Genomic DNA, 18,449 nt, shown 5'->3' with positions numbered 1-18,449 from the left:
TAAGATGTAATAAAATGTCTTCACACTTTAAAAAATATTTTTTTAAATGGATTAACACGATGACTTTTAAAATAAAAATATTTTGCGCATAAATATCATGTAGTGTATTTTTGTTTTATGCTTTAAGAAAAATTAGGACCCACCAGCGGCCGAGCGGTAAAGTCGCTGAACACTGGTAGTTCGGTCTGAGGTTCGAATCCCGCGAACGGGCTGGCTGCATGGGCACTTTCGTGGTTTTCCCTATGTGTAACGTGTATACCAGCCAGTTTCCCTAAAAGTTCTCCACGAAGGCATCTCTTCTCTTATTCAGATAGTCCCAGAGGCTTTGCCATAATCACATAAACCAAACCAAACCAAACCATTAGAAAAACTAGAACGAATGACTTATTGCTTTGCCTTGATGAAGTTTCATTAAAGAACTGAAATTTCTTCTGTAAATATCGAACGTAAAATTTTCCTTTGATAGTATGTTGAACTGGATTTTAACACTTTTTTTTCCACTCTTCTGGTTTTTAATTTTCTGTTGTAAGAGAATACTGCTACAGCCACAAATCCCTTGCTGAAGTTTTCTTTGCATTGAAGGAACCAGCTTTGTGCAGTTTTTTCTCTTCGATAATAAGCAGAATTTTTGTTGGAGTCATTTTGTTAAACCCATGCTTCATCAAGGATCACAATGTAATATTTCCCCTTACCTTCTGCTAAATAGTTTTCATACAGAGTTCTACAAATTGTTTTCGGTTGAGCCACATGCTTGGTAAAAGCTGGCGAACATTGTGTTTTTTAGCTTTTTTAATTTTTGAATCTTGGTTTATTACTTTATATCTGCTCAGATGTATTTAAAGACTTTGCAATTCATTTATCTCTAGTTGGATTTTTCCTTGTTCACAATGATTTAACTTCGGATATATTGGAAACCGTACATACCGTTTTTGGTTATTCGTTTATAGTCTTCTTTCTATTTAAAAGCAATGATCGACGGTTTTTCCCTTTACGATTAATAATGTTGCTTATTTTGTATTTAGAAATTTTAATATTATGCATTTCGAAACGTTTTAAATTATGGAATAGGAATATTTCTCTTTGGAAAGCGCTTTCCTTCTATTGACATCTTGTTTGCATGCGACAGTTTGAAAGAAAATAAATTTAAAAGTAGCTGACGGCGCGCGCTCCTCATTTCAAATAATAAGCTGTTGCCAGAAATTTGTATTCTAAAACACTTGCTTTTTTTAAAAAAAAAATTCTTTATCGAAACTATTCTAAAAATTTGTGAACTCCATCTGTAGCAGAGCAGCGAAGATTATCTTCTTGGAGGACTTTTTAAGACAGTTAGCAACTTCTGTACCTTCGAACGCAAGTTTAACGTATATATAGTGGCCATAGGCTAAAAAATGTGTTATGTTTAGAATCTTTTCTGGAACGATAAAGAAAAGTTCAAAATTCTTGTGATACAAATTTTAAATAATCTTTATACGACGATAATCTTAATTCGGAGTAAGAAAATATACACAAATTCGGCCACTACAGATAAATTTTGTTAAATTAGCAGCGGATCGCAGACTGTCACACATGTTCCCGTTTCGTGTCTACAAAATTGGATTATTTCGTGAAACTGCCTATGGGCTTGTTTTCTGGAATTCTGAACCTGAATTGAATTACCAGTGTCCATCTATATCACCCACTCGGCCAATAGTGGAGGCGTGTTTTTGGCACTTCAATTTAATACCGAATAACCGACTATGACTAACATAAATATTTATAACAGAAATTTGATTTCGATCTTCTTAATATGCATTTCGTATGCGTGTAAAAATAAATATTTATCGTTATTTGTATATACATGTACTTGATGGATTCATATGTTTTACAAAGCAAAAATCATTGCTTTTCAGATTGCAAGTTATGATTTTTGCAGTGTAAAACATGTGAACTAGAATCTGCTTATCAAACCGTATTTGTTTGTTTGTTTGTCTTTATGTTTGTTCATTTTCACTCCCTGCCTAATTCAGACTTTACCGAATTTCAACAAGTGCAGCAGCTGGTTAATAACTGGCATTATAGGTAAAGAAGATATCAGTGCAGCCTGATTTTTCTAATCTTATATCGTGTGAAAGAACAAGATGTCTTTATTAATTCCTTGCGATAAATTGTCCTACTTTGCTTGAAAATTGAGAAATGTGTTTAGAGAGATTAAGTTAAAATTAAAACTAAACAGGTGGAAGAAAAACAAGTAAGCGAATAAACAATAAAATATGAATTGAGCAAATTAATGTTACTGTAAATTATAAATGAAATAAACTGAATTTTTTAAAATTAAAAACTAAAAATGGAGTCAAAATAATTTTTGCCGTATCATATATATAAGTGACTAAAAAGTGGAAAAAGCTGTATTACCTTCATATTCTTTTGTCAAATTATATTGAGGAAATGAAACCCAAAATTCTAGAGTTTTGAGTAATTTTTCCATTTGTGTATTTTTACACATGTAATTGTATTTTAAAAAACTTTAAAAATCTGTTTTTGTTAATAATATTTTTTTTCTCTCATCTTATGAGAAAATTTAGGATTTGTCCTATCTCTAATGTTAACATATTTTGAAAGGAAACTGCTTTTTGTTTTATCACTTGGTTATCTGTTTAGCTGGCGTATAAATAAGACTTTAAGTTCAGAACAATATATTTTTTTTCACTAAAGAAAAGTGAAAATACGATAAGATTTTCTAAATATTTTTTAACTGCAATTTTATTTATTACTTTACTCCGAACGCTGATAGTGGTTGAATATAACTGCAATTTCACAAGTTCTGTATTTTGTTTGATAAAATTTATTTCGTTTCAAACTTGATAAACTAGATAAATGATGTTCTTGTACTTATAATAAATGAATGAAGTAAATAATTTTCAAGAAAATATAGCCAATAATGAATATGAACGTTCAAAGCTAAGTCTGTGCAACCCATAGATTCGACTTTTTTTTTTTCATTTGTTAAAATCTATATTCCAAAATATTTATCAACAATTTAAGACGTCCTAACTTTAATTATCTGTTAAGTTCCTAGAATTATTTCCAAACTTCACAACCAAAATCTTAAAGTTGTAGAGACATTAGGTTAATTGGAAAAGCCGGAGAAATGAAAAATTAGCAACCACCTTCGCCGGGAATCCAACCACGGACCTCTGGAATACCGGGCCCAGCGTGCAGAACCATTACACCACGAAGGCACGCTAGCAAAGCAGAAGAAATACCGTATATAGTGACACAGATTTACGATACATATGAAGCATTTTATAGTTTAATTATTTAACTACTATAAAATTTAATTAAAATAATTTATTTAAAAATGCATGTGAATGGAAGGTAATTTTAGGATCAATGGTAGATTATTTGATTACAGCTAAACACTTTAAGGCTATATGCATATTATTGTGAAATTATTTCGTGTTCATGTTACGCAAGCAGAAAGCATCAGCAAGCGCCAAGCGGCAAAAAGGCAAGCATCAAGAAAGCTAAACTTCATGGAGAAAAAACTAAATCAAAATACCACCTTCCAGTAGGCGTAATTGGCTTTTTGGCCAATTAGCACTCTAGATCCAATGAGGTCCATTAGGAAAGCACTCTAGGTTCAATGAGTTTGATCATTGCAGAATTGCTTTTTATTTCTTCTTTTAACAAAAACTCAGTTCTGTACAGACATAAAAACTTTGTTATTGTTATAAAGCACTATACTGCCTAGACGGTATAGTGATTAGCGGAGCCTGACTGCGATACCGAAGGGGCCGGGTTCGAATCCCGAGAAGGTATGGATGTAAAATTTTTTATTCCTTCATAGGAGGTAACGGTGGCCGCCTATTAGGTGCCTCCACAATAAAATGGCCACTACTTCTGACCTTAGGAATGGCCAATGCCGTTATAGGCAAGTGCCCGCCATTGGAAGGGCAGAGAACTTTATTAAGATTTTAATTTAATTAATCAATTACTTCATTATTTTATCCGTTCTATACTTTTACTTTCATTAACTTTACCCACAGGCAAATCAGTTCAAAGCTAAAATTCGTTAGTTTCACAATTTTATCAGATTACAATGAATGTTTTCTCTTAACTTGTATTTCTTCTATTTGCATTAGCTTCCCGGCAAAGATTTGGTTACTGTGTTTCTTCGCGAATGATTAGTTAGGGAAATGAGAGTTAAATAATGTTTTGCTGATACTCTGAACTGCCTTGAATTTACTCAAGTTAGTTCTAAAAAGCTGTTTTTTAGCTTCAAAACATCATAATATCATTCTATAGGCGGCGAAGTCCTCACTCAGATGTTTTTAAAAATGCTCAGATGTTTTTAAAACTCAGATGTTTTTAAAAATGCGTACACGTAATTATTATTTTGTTTTGCTTTCATGGCAAAATATGTGAAACAACAAGATAGAAGAATTGAGCATTCCATAAAAATGTGAACATGTAAAAAATTATACTAATGCATAGGAAAGTCTAAATCTTATTTATTCCGTGCTCTTTATTTATTTTGAAAGGTCAAATGACTCCAGGTAACTACCAAATGAAGTTTGTAAAAAGTCAAAGTAAGCTTTTTAATAATTATTAATTATTAAATTTACCAACAATTAGCTACTAGTGAGGCATTTAAAGCCGAAAATACAATTCTAGTATTCTATTAAGTGACGCTTGTCACTCCCCTTTTCCCATTTCCGACGCTTTCTCACTGCCTGTCCAGACTGTTCAACGTCTTGTGCCCTATTGGATACTTAGACATAGAGCCGGCAATGTCGCGTGCTTTACAGCGACAGCCGAGCATAAGAGTATCCCCCCCCAAAAAAAAAGTTACCTAACAAAGTTTTCAAGGGACATTATGAGATATTTTTCTTCTTTTTCCTCCCTCTCCCTGCTCCCTCCAGGGGATTCATTCAGGAACCTTTCAACACACAAGCGCCTGGTCCCAGCCACCACCCCTGTTCTTATTGGTTGCCGTTTATGACGTCAGGCTGAAAAGATTCCATTATCTGTTTCGTTTGAGTTATGTCAAGGGGAACTTATAACTACTTTGGTTTTGATTATTTCCTGTGTTAATGTGAATTTGTGCAATGTAACAGAATATTTGCAATTAAAACGAACCTAACAGTATAAGAAACTATATCGGCACTTTTTATATAAATTGTTTAATCATGTTAATGGAATAGATAAAACTTTATAATGCGTAATAGTGTTTGGCTATGCAATCTGTATTCAATGCAATTCATAGCGTTATACTGATATTTAAGAAATATATTTTATAATTTCATATAAAAGGAGACCATTAACAAGATTTGCTTCGTCAGCAATGTCAAGAAATAGCACTTAACTCTTACTGTGTAAATAATGTCTGCCGCAGTTTTCATGAATTAGCGGTTTATTTTACAGAAAAGTGTTTTTAAAAGTGATATAAATGTAAAATTTAGTTCTTTCTTTATAAAAATGAACTGTTTGATAAATAAATAACCTTCCTTTCATTTATTGCTTGTTATATAGAGATTGTGTTTGGTATCAAAATTGTTCGTTAGTCAGATTAATTTTTTACCTTCTAATCCTAGGCATTAATTTCTCCTCATTTATGGTTAAAAATAAGATAAAGTGATAAGATACTTTTAAATCGAAAAATACTTATAATATCGTTTATTTGACTTTATCAATTGGAGTTATCATTCTGTTTTTTTATGTATTATTGTTTTGTTTCTTAACTTTTATATCTTATAAAAAGTGTTTATTCTCAAATGACTTCGATATTCGTCTAATGACCAAAATACTGCTAAACGGTTATCGACTGCACATCGAATTGCACCTTTTTTCTAATATTATGTATATTAACAATATATTTCTGAAGCTGCTTTTTATTTTTGTAATATTTTCGCAAATATGGCAAATTATTCCATTGCTTCGTCTGTTTCAGCGCTAAAATGATCTCGAGCTCAAGCTTTTGGCGCACAAAAATGCTGCAGAGAATTCTTTTCGTCACTGTATGACATCAGAAGTCGTGTCCAATAAGAGCTAGGGGTGGTGGCTGGGGCCAGGCGCTTGTTTTCAACACCATGTCCATTGTGGATTTCCTTCAGGTTTACAGGGAAGTACTTGCAGTAGAACCCCTGTATAAATACCTCTGTGTCAACGTATCAATCAACGTTACCTAACAAAGTCGAAATGTATTTTTATTTTATAGATTAATAACATTTTTCCTTTGGGTGGAGGTCCACAGAAAGCATGCATGGCTGATGTCAAATGCGAAGAAAAGAAATCGTTTCTGTCAGTCAACATCACCACGCGAAGTTACTGCTATGTTAGAAATTATTTCTGAATACTCATCTCTTTCAAAAGGCATTAGAATAATCTCGGAGTGTTTAGATTCATTAGAATTTGCAAATAATCAAAGGTGTTTTATCAACTGGGGAAGCTACTAGATCTATAGTTAATCTCATTCAGAATCAGAATTCATGGTTGAGTACGATTGATTATTAAAGAAGGAACCTTTCTTACTCAAAAATACAAACTTTTTCCACTGAATATTTTCCTTGATAGCGATTGAATTATTAGCGTAGGAGGACGATTACAAAACTCAAACTTCATAATTAAAAGTGCACTAAATTGTTATATCAAACAATTATAATTTTAGCATCTTACTGATACACTGCGGGAAAAAAAAAAAAAAAAAAAGTGTGTGTGTGGGGAGACAGTTCTGTATCTTCCGTTCTACTGGGCCGATTGACGAAATTCAACTTGCGTTTTTCATGTCTCGAAAGCGCGACTTAGGATATGTATTAGATTTATATATAGCATTGTTCTAATATAGGTATTTTGACATAAAATCGGACTTTTTCTGAAATAACATACCAATTTTTTTCCCATATTTCTATTTTACGAGTCAAATTACACCAAACTACAAAGTTTTATAAAAATTGCACGAGTAGTTTTTGAAAAATTAGCTCTCAAAATTTTAGCTTCTCAATGTTAATTGAGTTTTGTATATATTTATTAATCTCTCTTTTTTATTAAACTTATTTGATTCTTCCTTTCACTTTCCGAAATTCAGGTTCATTCCAAATAAAATTCACCCATTTTTTATGATTTATTTCTAAAATTTGTATTTTTAAATAATTTTCATAAATTTTTCAAAAAACATTTTGAATTATAATCTATAAAACTTTTTACCGTCATCTTAAAGTAGGCATATTTCTAAGCATACCTGCAAAAAATTACAGTTTTTTATTCGAAATTTCCAAAGATATACGTGAATTTATATATTGTCGCGTTTTGAAATTTGGGATATTTGTTGAAAGCGATAAAGCATCAAATGTGGTTTAGACACTTTGCTAAAATTATTTGAAACTAGGAACGATGTCACTTTTTTTCCCGTTCATGCAAATTAAAAAAGGTAGGGACGATGTGCCTTTTTTTCCGCTCCCGCATAATGGAAGGGAAAGGAAAATTGGTTGCCATATGTTAAGAAGTTCGCCAAGTGAATTATTCTGCACAAACTGAAAAAATTGTGCCAGGATAAATTTTTGAATTTCCTCCGTGAATTTCGCACGAAATTTTACAAAATTTAATATCTGGGCATAATTTGAGTCGTAGAATCGAAATATGGAGAAAAATTGGTATGTTATTTCAGAAAAAGTCAGATTTTGTATCAAAATTCCTATGTTAGAGCAATGCTATGTATAAATCTAATATATATCCTAAGTCGTGCTTTCGAGACATGAAAAACTCAATTTATTTGAATTTTGTTAATCAGCCCAGTAGAACGAAAGGTATAGAACTATCCCCCCTTTTTTTGCATGTTATTTTTGCATATTTGCATTTTATGTTTTTCTATATCTTGCAATTTTTAATGAAAATATTTTGAAATTTTATGTATTTTTGCTTTGTCGCGAAGTGAGAACTGAATTAATTAGTAGCGCATGCGCATTAGGTAAGCGGCGCTGAATGGTCTTTGAAAAACTACTACTTCTTTACTTGTTTAATTTCTTTTATATATCGCTCTAGATTTTATGCAGTATTTGAATAGAACATATAGTAATTTTTTAGATGATGTAATTTTTGTGTACTCTGAGTTATAAAATGAATGAGATTTAACGGTGTTAAGTGAACCTAACGCCGAAGTGTCGCTGTGGTAAGTACATATAGTGCATTTATTCTATTGTGTGTTCTTTGAAGAGTGCATTTATACTGTTGTGGTTTATGCGCTATTGTCGAAGTGGATTTAATTCAAAATTCGTTAACTGTTAATTCAATAAATAAAATGCAGGAAAATTGCGTTCCCACATTTCATTTAAACATATTGAATATTTCGTACAAGGAAGTCATATGATGTACACATCAGATTTTTTTAGCATAGCACCCGTATTTGTTTACATTTGAAACTTAGCAGAACAGTGGATTTGCTACCAATCTATAGAAACTAAGCTTCGCAACAACAAAGTTAACGTCTTCTCTTATTATTGAGAATTAAATCATGCTTATCCATTCTGGGATTATCATTTAAGTTCTTAAATTATCGCATATATTGACTCAGCATAGTGTCCACAACAAATTCAGCTTCTACGCCTTCAATATCTTTTTGAAGAGTGGGACCAAAACTAAACTTTCAGTTTTGTGCACCAAAAAATCTGCCTTCGTGTCCGCTCGCCGAATTGCTTGTTTTTGCGTAGAAACTCTAATTTTAACGGTAATTTTTTAAACAATTATTTTAATTGTATTTGGTATTTTGTATTTTTCTATATTTTTCAATTTTTAATAAAAATATTTTGAAGTTTTATGTATTTTTATCCTATAATGAAGTGAGAACTGAATTAATTGAAGAATAAAAAATTATCTCTAATGAAATTCGAGGAAATAAGTTTAAATGAAATGCAGGAAAAATGCGTGCAATTTAATATTCCGTACAAGAAAGTCATAAGGAGAATACATCATATTTCTTAAATTAGGTTTCAGAGAGCCTGAAAAAAAATTTGGGAACAAGGAAAAAGGTTTTAATGCCTTAACAGGTTAGATACTATGGTAGTACAATTTGTATCATGGTAATACAATAAAAAATTTAGACAGATCATTAATAATAATAACAATAGAATAGAACAAAAATTATTATATTTTTTGTTGCTATGGGTTACCAGACTGGCAGCGTTGAGTTGTAGGAGGCAAGTCGCCACAATATTCCCCCTCCAGTGCTAACGATACCTTACAAATACTTTAGGTTGTTGTGAACTCGACGACCCGAGCGTGTTCTTGTCTTAGCATCTGATAAGTCGGAAATCGTGGTTTCTGTCGAAGGCTTGGAACATCTTGCACTGAAGTCCGTTGGAGACAGATGTGGATCTTGAGATGGAATTTGCGATGGTGAAGACGCATTCGCTCCAGTGGCTTCTGTGTCTAGATAAATGCCGGCTTAAGACGGTCGATACCAACGACGATTTCTTTTTCGTTGACCAAAATTTTAAATGTTTTTTCGTTTCGAGCTAGCACTTGATGGGGCCCTGAAAATTTTGGTGCGAGAGAAGGTTTTAAAGCATCACATCTGAAAAACAATCTGAGACAAAACTGGTTTTAAATATCACATCTGAGGTTTTAAAGAATCACATCTGAACATCTTTGTTTGCAATGAACGCTGGCAGGAACTGGTCGCAATTTTTGACATACAATTTCTAAGCTGATGCACGAATATAACAGGATCTACGTTGCAGGTAGATGGATTGACTGAATGTATGAAATCCCGAGGCAAACGGAGATTAATACCATATACCAGTTTGGCAGAAGAGGCATTCAGATCCTCTTTTAACGATGATCGAAGACCTATAAGTACAGTAGGTAACACATCAGTCCACTGTAATGCAGTGTGGCATCGAATTGATTGTTTTAAGGAGCGATGAAATCTCTCGACAATTCCATTGGAACTTGGATGGTAGGGGCTGGTTCTCACTTTGTAAGTGCCCAAATACTTAGTTAGTGACATGAAGAGTTGGGGCTCGAACTGACGCCCCTGGTCAGTAGAAATCTGCTCTGGAACTCCAAATCAAGAAATCCAAACGGTAAAATGCCTTTGCCAACGTATTAGCTGAAATATCTACTAAAGGAACGGCTTCGAGCCAGCGAGTAAATCGATTAATGCAAGTAAGAATATAGGAATATCCATTAGAAGACGGCAATGGCCCGACCAAATCGTGGTGGTGTATCTTTCAATTTTAGATCTTTGGCACCCCAAGCACGAACGTGTCCAGTTGGCTATGTCCTTTTGCATACTAGGCCATACAAAACGTTGCTGTATCAGTTTCCTCGAAGCATTGATGCCAGGATGTGACAGACGATGTAACTGACTAAAAATGGCATGGCGAAACCCAGAGGGAACATAAGGTCGAAATCTTGAATCCTGAACATCACAATAAAGTGGTTTTCTAGGTGACAGCTGCATAGGCTGCAAGTTGAGACTGGTGGAAGTTTGCTTTTCGAGAGGGTTTGTAGTTCTGAATCCCGGTGTTATTCATCCGCAAGGACAGCAAAGTTTATTGGCGAAGGAACGGCTAGTTCTTCTATCCGAGACAAGGTGTCTGCAACAATATTATGCGAACCCTCAATATAACGGATATCTGTTGAAAATTGCCTTATGAAGTCTAAGTGTCTCATTTGACGAGGAGAAGCTTTATCCGAACGCTGTTGAAAAGCATAGGTTAAGGGTTTGTGATCTGTGAAGATCATGAAAACGCGTCCCTCTAGCATGTGTCGAAAACATTTGAAAGCTTCATGAATTCCTAAAAATTGCGATCGTAAGTGCTGTATCTGGTTTGTGCTGATGACAGTTTTTTAGAAAAATATTAAAGTGGTCTCTAAAGTTCTTGATCTTTCTGTTGTAAAACTGCTCCTATACCTGTTGTTCATGCGTCAACGTAGAATGATATTGGTTTACATGCTGAAGGATACTGCAAATTTGTTGCCGAAATTACATCATTTTTGGAACGCTTCGCGAGATTCTGTGGTCCAGGTTATAACACGTTTATCCTTTTTCTTGCTTCCAACCAAAAACGAATTTAGAGGTGCTTGTATGGTCGCTGCATGAGGTAAGAAACGTCGATAAAATTTGAGCATAGCAAGAAATCTTCTTAAGTCCTTCACTGTAAATGGTTCGGGCATATCGCGGATAGCGGTGACTCTATCTGGAAGGGGTCGAACGCCGTCAGCGGAAATTTCATGACCAAGAAAGGATACTCTTGGTTGGCCAAAAACGCATTTGAAAGGATTAAGACTGACACCGTACCTTTGAAAACGTTCAAAAACTGTTCTCAAATGTGATAGGTGTTCTTGCTCTGAAGAGGAGGCGATTAAGACGTCATCAAAATATGGTACACAAAAGTCAAGGCCGATTAACACCTGATTCATGAAGGGTTGGAACGTTTGAGCAGCATTGCATAAGCCGAAAGTCATAACTGGAAACTCAAATAGTCCAAAAGGCGTAATAACCGCAGTTTTTGGAATATCAGCAGGGTTAACGGGCGCTTGGTGATACGCCCGCTTAAGCTCAAGGCTTGTAAAAATAGCTTTTCCTTCTAAAACTTGCATACAGTCTTGAATGTGCAGGACTGAGTAACGATCAGGAATTGTAGCTGCATTTAACCGGCGATAATCGCCACAAGGGCGCCAGTTACCACTTCGTTTCCGAACTAGAGGGAGCGGACTGGCTCATGAACGTTTTGAAGGACGGCAAATTCCCTGTTCCATCATGTATTGAAATTCCTCTTTGGCGGCTTTAAGCTTGTCCGGAGGTAAGCGTCTTGGTTTAGAGGCAATTGGAGGTCCGGTAGTTTCAATATAATGTAGTACGTCGTGCTTGGGTTCAGAAATACCCATAACTGGGCGCGTGATTGCAGGGAATTCTCTGAGAAGTTGATACCATGGGGAATAACCCGAAATCAGTTTAATGCTGAAATCTGGACTATTGCGAATTACTCCAGGATAAGTTAAGTTGGTTGTGGAATCTACCAAACGGCGATTCTTAAGATCGACAAGCAAAGAAAATTTTTGTAAAAAGTCAGCACCAATAATAGGACTTGAAACAGTTGCAATAATGAATGGCCATTGGAAGTTTCGGCGCAATCCTAAATCAACAGATATCAGGCGTTCACCAAAAGTTTGAGTAGGAGTTCCATTTGCTGCATAAAGTTGTAACTTGTTAAGGCGCTTTTTTTCGTGAAAATGTGGTGGAAGGACAGCTACATCAGTCCCGGTGTCTACAAGAAACTTTAAGCCCGAATTCTTATCGATGACGAAAAGGCGTGCAACATTCCGGGCGCTGTCGTTCACGACCTCGAGCGACGGCCCTTCTCGTTTCCCTTGTCGTTATAACGACACGGTGGGCGGCATTTGTTTGCCTTATTTCCAAATTTGTAGTGGTAAAAACAAATACCCGGAGGAGAGTTTTCATAACGTTTCCTCAGTGGGCTACGACGTGTATTTCGACTACGTGATGTGGAGCGGTTGCATTGAAAAGGTTCAGCTTGAATTGCTACTAAGTGAGCAACCTGTTTGGACAAATCATCAATTTGTGCCTGTTACGCCACAATACCTGGACCAGGAGCCTGCACTGCGTGTATTTGAGCTGGAATGGCCAGCTCGTGAATTTTATCAGCGATTTCGGGAAGATTTTAAGTGGCTCGCTACTGGCCGCTAAAATGGCTTGCATGTTAGATGGGAGTCTATTCATCCATAATGTTTTAAGAATGTTATCCGCTAGGTTACCGGCGGCTAAGTCTGACATTTTAGACAGCAATTGAGAAGGCCTCATATCACCAACTCTAAATCTTGCAACAGCTGCTTGATTTTTAACTGTCTCGGATTCTTCATAAACAGATTTTTTTTAAAGATTTGTATTTGTCCGTCGTCGGTGGATTCAAAATTATTTCAAGAGCTGATTGTAGTACTTCTGATTCTAACGCGGCGATCGCTGTATAAAATTTAGTTTTGTCGGCAGTAATATGACTCAGTTTAAACTGCGCATCCAACTGAATAAAACATAACGATGCGTCTCGGCGACGAAAAGGCGGTGGCTTAATTGCCACTCGCGCCAATTGTGAAGCAGCATCGTTGTCAACCATTTTAGATCACTCAAGTAGGCACAATAATATATATAGAATATGCACAATAATAATATGTATAGAATAAGTGCAAAATAATATGTATAGAATATGCACAATAATAATATGTATAGAATATGTGCAATGATAATATGGATAGAAAAATAATCAATATGTATATATAGTGACACAGTTTCTTGGTACTTGAAATCAGAGAAATTGACAGCTCAAATGCAGCAGACGATAGATACTACATCCGCTAAAATTGTGAAGAAATATGTTGGATTGCGGCACAACGCTTGAAATCAGAGGTGAAATCTCTTACTTGCAACTCATCACACTGCAGAACTTATTGTTGCTCAGAATTTTGACATATAAACTCCATATTCGTGCAACACTGAAGGTTGCTATTCGTAATAAATACGGGTTACCAATTATGGTAGTACAATTTTTATTATGGTAGTACAATAATTGAGATGGATCGTTAATAATAATAACAATAGAATAGAATAAAAAATTATTTTGTTTTTGGTTGCTATGGGTTACCAGACTGGCGGAGTTGAGTTGTAGGAGGCAAGTCGCCACAGATACCTATTACTGTAATTTGTAATGGCAGTTACCTTCCTTATCTTATAATGGCAGTTATAACATTAGTCGTAATTTGTCATCAGTTTTTCCGGTCTTTGTCTTTTATCATTGAGAATACTTAATAGAGGGACTTCTTTCCATATTTTTTTTAATCGCTGATCATTATCATTATCATTATAAGGGCACAGCCCGATCCTCCTATGATCAAAAATCGATCTGGATGTTCATGAAACTTTGAATAGCATTTTTACGATAACTCATACATTTTTCCCGACTGAATTTTAACTACATTCATATTAATTTGTACATAGCGGAAGCATCTTCTCATGTAGACAGCTTTAAAGGCATGGTACAGAAGCAGGAATGCATAAAATGAAGAACTCTTAGGACAAATAGCACAAAAATACGCATCTAATTTTTAAAAATACAGTACTGTCAGAATCCGAAGTTTAGCCACTGTGCGAAGTAATCGGCGAAATCTTGCTTACATGGGTAACTCATGAAATCAAAGCTCGAAGCACAAGATCGAAGTGATGGTCAAAATTAAAGAGCAATCCTAAAATGGATGTTAATTGTACAATGACTGATTAAAATTCCATTAAGTGTAATTATGTACATAAATTAACATTAACATAACATTTGGCTGAATACAAAAATCTTATTGCTGCCTAGATATTTGCACAGGAATATACAAATAAGATAAACTCAAGAAAACATAAAAATTAAAAAAAATTAAAAATATATTCGATCTCGTGCGCATGTCTTGATTAAAGATAAAATGGAAACTTGAAGGAGAACGGCTGTTGTTAGTCATGTTTGAAAGAACCATTTAAATCAAAGCTAGAAGTGGCTAGTGAACGGAGAATCGAGACGGATTAAATTTAGTGTTTCATCTCCAGAGAGCTGAATATTCTTTAAAGTTTATTTTAAAAAATCTTGATTCGCTTTCTAAGCACAGAAAAATAAAGTTGTCTTGCTAGTCCAGATCGTCTGAGAGTAACTGCAGCATCTGAAGACAGTTATTTACCATTGCTAGTTAGCCTTTGGCCACACTGACTAGCAAGACAAATAATTATTGTTATGTTTAAAAAGTAATTTCCAGATTCTTGAAGTTTGCTGTGATGAAAATTCAACTGTCTACAAAAGGCAAACTTTGTTTGACATACATCAAATCTAGCAACCAGTCGATATATCTGGCCTTAATCTAAATGCTGTCTTTAGACATGATTAAAAGCATTTGACCACTTTCAAGTTTAAAACTTCGCGTTTAACCATGACAAGTGCTTGTTATCGAATTTGATGTTTCGCTCACGTTCGCCTTATTTCCGTATTCTAATCACATATGCGTGCACAGCAGCAGACATTTTTATTCAGTAGTTTATAATTATAAAAAATAATTGAACTTAGAAAACTTTAAATCAGTTAGCATCATTTTTATAATTGTTCTTTTATTTTTGAAATGAATGCGCTGTAAATTGCAATATTTTAGGCTTTAGATTGTCAGATATACAGCCGGTTTAGATGGTCAGTTTATAGAGCCAGTTACTTGCGGTCATACCTAGAACTTATCGGCCAGAGCTGGAAGCACTGATAAATTATATGCTTAGGGCTACGTTCATTTTCCCGAAAGCCAGAAGTTGCCGGTTATTTCATAAACGGCATAGAGCTCGGACTTTGACCTTAACATACAATTAAAATTATTTTCTTTGTTCCCATTGCTACTCCAAGGTCTTAAGAACTTAATATAACTTTTATGAATTTGGTGTCTTTGATTTTTTACCTTGGGTAAAATGATGAAAATGTAAAATACGGAAGCTAATGGGGAAGGAAGATTGTAAAACCTAAACTGTATTTTTGTTGAAATCATAATTCAAAATATGTTGCATTTCAGCCGGAACAAACGGATGACATGAATTCAAAAGAGAAATATTGCTTTCCGAAGACACATTTCCTTTAATGTCCTAAAAACTGAAGTATAGTAGGCGCGATATTCATAAGCTAATTTCGATGCCTGAAAAGATTGTAACAAGAGCTATAGGAAGTGATCATAACAGCGCGTACAGAAATACATGAAATTTATTTTATAAAGCAATTGTAATTTTTTTCCCTCTTATCTTTTAATTTGACACAGTATAATCTTATCTACTTCCAATGCGGTGTTACTTCCGTGATTATTTCAGATCAGTTCTTTAAAATGTAATTTTTTTTTCTACCGGCAGTTTATCTTTCATAAATATTAATTTGAGATAGAATTCAGTCTAAACATTAAGAAATCTTCTTCAGAGATTTCCTATCTTTCTCTTGTGAAATACGATATGAATTAGATAACAACTAAGGTATAAATCGAGTATCATCATCTCCAGTAACTTCATCCGCAGCTGACAGGAAGCAGGTAATTATCATTTTTTTTATATTATTCTAAGTTTGTTCTTTGTTTTAAACCAAATATCTTCAAAGTACAGCTACTGAATTATTGAAAACATTGCTTCATTTCTAATTTTTTTCACAGAAATTATAAATAGTTGAACGAAAATTTGCTTATGCAATAAAAAGGATTTTTGCAAATGTGTAAAAAAGGAAGTAAATCTTTGTGCGAGGTTTGGGCTAAATATCAAACAGAAGCTGTAGTTAAATATCAAGCATTTTTTCGTAAACTGTATCCTTTCTGTTAATAATACCTTTTTATAGGAAATGCGTAGAAAGAACATAATATTGTTCATAAAAATGACGAATAAACTTAATAGCTTTTATATTTTGTAATTCGCGTGTTTCTTTACTTGGAATTCCAGAGCCATAGACCTGTAATTAGGAATTACTTTATATCACGAATAAACTTAATAGCTTTTATATTTTGTAATTCGCGTGTTTCTTTACTTGGAATTCCAGAGCCATAGACCTGTAATTAGGAATTACTTTATATCCCGAATAAACTTAATAGCTTTTATATTTTGTAATTCGCGTGTTTCTTTACTTGGAATTCCAGAGCCATAGACCTGTAATTAGGAATTACTTTATATCAGCCAAAAGTACTCTAATGCCAAATGATATTGAAAAGAAAAACACTAAAAGAAGTGCTTCATGGAAAAAAAATACGATCGGGTGAATTAGTAAACTAATTAGCAACCCAAGCAGTATAAATTATTTCACTTAGTTCTGAAATGGAGACAACATATTAATTTTCAACTTAGCAAAGAGAGCAGTTTGCTAATAATATTTTGACTTTAATTAAGGACTAAAATTAAGGATGATTACAAAGTTTTACAATGAATTGACAAAAACTGTTTAAAGGCACTTCTCTCAGAAATAAATTGGTAAAATTCTGGAGGCCAGTTAATATTAAAATTTTTCAGTCCCGGTTTCAGCACTTTTCTTTCGCTCTCATATTTAGGACATAGAGGAAGCACATGTTCAACATTCTCCTCGCCGCCGAGGCTACAGTCACAAATTATGAACGTGTTTAAAATGAGTAAAACTTAAAAGATAGCGAAAATTTTCTTACAAGACATGTTTCCATACATATTATATAAAATAGCGAAGCTTTAGTTTTCTCAAATTTGCTAGAGATAATTTTATAAATAACAAAGTATCTGCTAATCCAAACATTGCTAAAATAAAAGTCCGATTTCCTGAATGTAATAACCCTAAGGAATGGAAAAAATTTCATATTATAGAAACGTTTAAATCTTTACATCTTTTTTAAATATGTATCTTTTCTTTTTTAAATGTATGAGAAATAATAATTCTGAATATTTAAATGAGGGATAGTATTTGTTCATGAAACACAACTCAAAATCTTTTGTTAGAGCTAATTGCATAAAACAGAGGAATATCTTCACTTTTGCAACCTTAGAATCTCTTTTAATATAATGTGATATCGTTATTGGAAAATAATTATGCAATGATATATGTTCGCATCTCAAAACTCTCAGGTTATAATTTGGAACATATGTTACAAGTAGTAAATGAAGCCCACCACTGGCCGAACGGTAAAAATCTCTAAACAATGGTATTTCGGTCCGAGGTTCGAATCACAGCGGGCGGCCTGGCTACATGGACGTTTTCGTGATTTTCCCCGTGTGTAATACACTGACTACCAATAAGTATTTGGACACCTATGCAAATGACGATATCTGCGGTCCTAAGGTACGTCACGGACTCCGCCGGTATATATCGTGTAGGAAACAGCATCGGCTTTAGTCGCATGCAAGATGCCTCACAGTTCGGAACTCTCTGGTTTCGAGAAAGGTATAATTATCGGGTATCACAAATGTGACCGATCATTAAAGGACATATCTAGCGATCTGAAGTACCCAAAATTGACAGTGGCCTATGTGATTAAGAAGTGGAAGGTGAGCGGTGATTGTCGGAATGTGCCGCGAGTCGGCAGACCAACGAAACTGGGAGACAGAGACCGACGAGTGCTGTCCAGAGAAATTCGGAAGAACCGCATCCAACCGATGGTCCTCATCCGCGAGGAGTTTCAACAGGCATCCAGGAAAATTGTTTCAATAAATACCATCCGTAAGAAAGCACATCTGATTGGTTTTCATGGTCGTGCTGCTGCCCATAAGCCTTTGATTACAAAGTCCAATGTGATGCAAAGCACATCGAAATTGGACCGTAGATCAGTGGAAACGGGTTCTTTGGAGTAACGAAACAAGGTTCACCCTTTACCGTTCGGATGGCAAGGTCTGGGTCTGGCGTCTACCTGGAGAACGTCTTCTGCCAGAATGCATTGTGCCAACAGTCAAGTTCGGCGGAGTTGGAATTATG

The 18,449-nt window shown here is 34.6% G+C and overlaps 1 protein-coding gene across 1 annotated transcript in view; it reads left to right on the top strand.

Moving 5' to 3' along the window:
* Positions 1 to 16,047: 16,047 nt before the first annotated feature.
* Positions 16,048 to 18,449, top strand: part of LOC118188298 (chitinase-3-like protein 1) — a 47,797-nt gene continuing 45,395 nt past the window's right edge. The window contains exon 1 of the mRNA XM_035358712.2: positions 16,048 to 16,068. The gene's annotated coding sequence lies outside the window, so the exon portion shown is untranslated. The remainder of the gene's footprint in view (positions 16,069 to 18,449) is intronic.

This window comes from Stegodyphus dumicola, chromosome 7 (genome assembly GCF_044657685.1).
Source record: "Stegodyphus dumicola isolate Sdum_Otavi_A_Nest chromosome 7, ASM4465768v1".
In the NCBI taxonomy this organism is placed as follows: domain Eukaryota; kingdom Metazoa; phylum Arthropoda; class Arachnida; order Araneae; family Eresidae; genus Stegodyphus; species Stegodyphus dumicola.
This window is presented reverse-complemented; position numbering and strand designations above follow the sequence as displayed.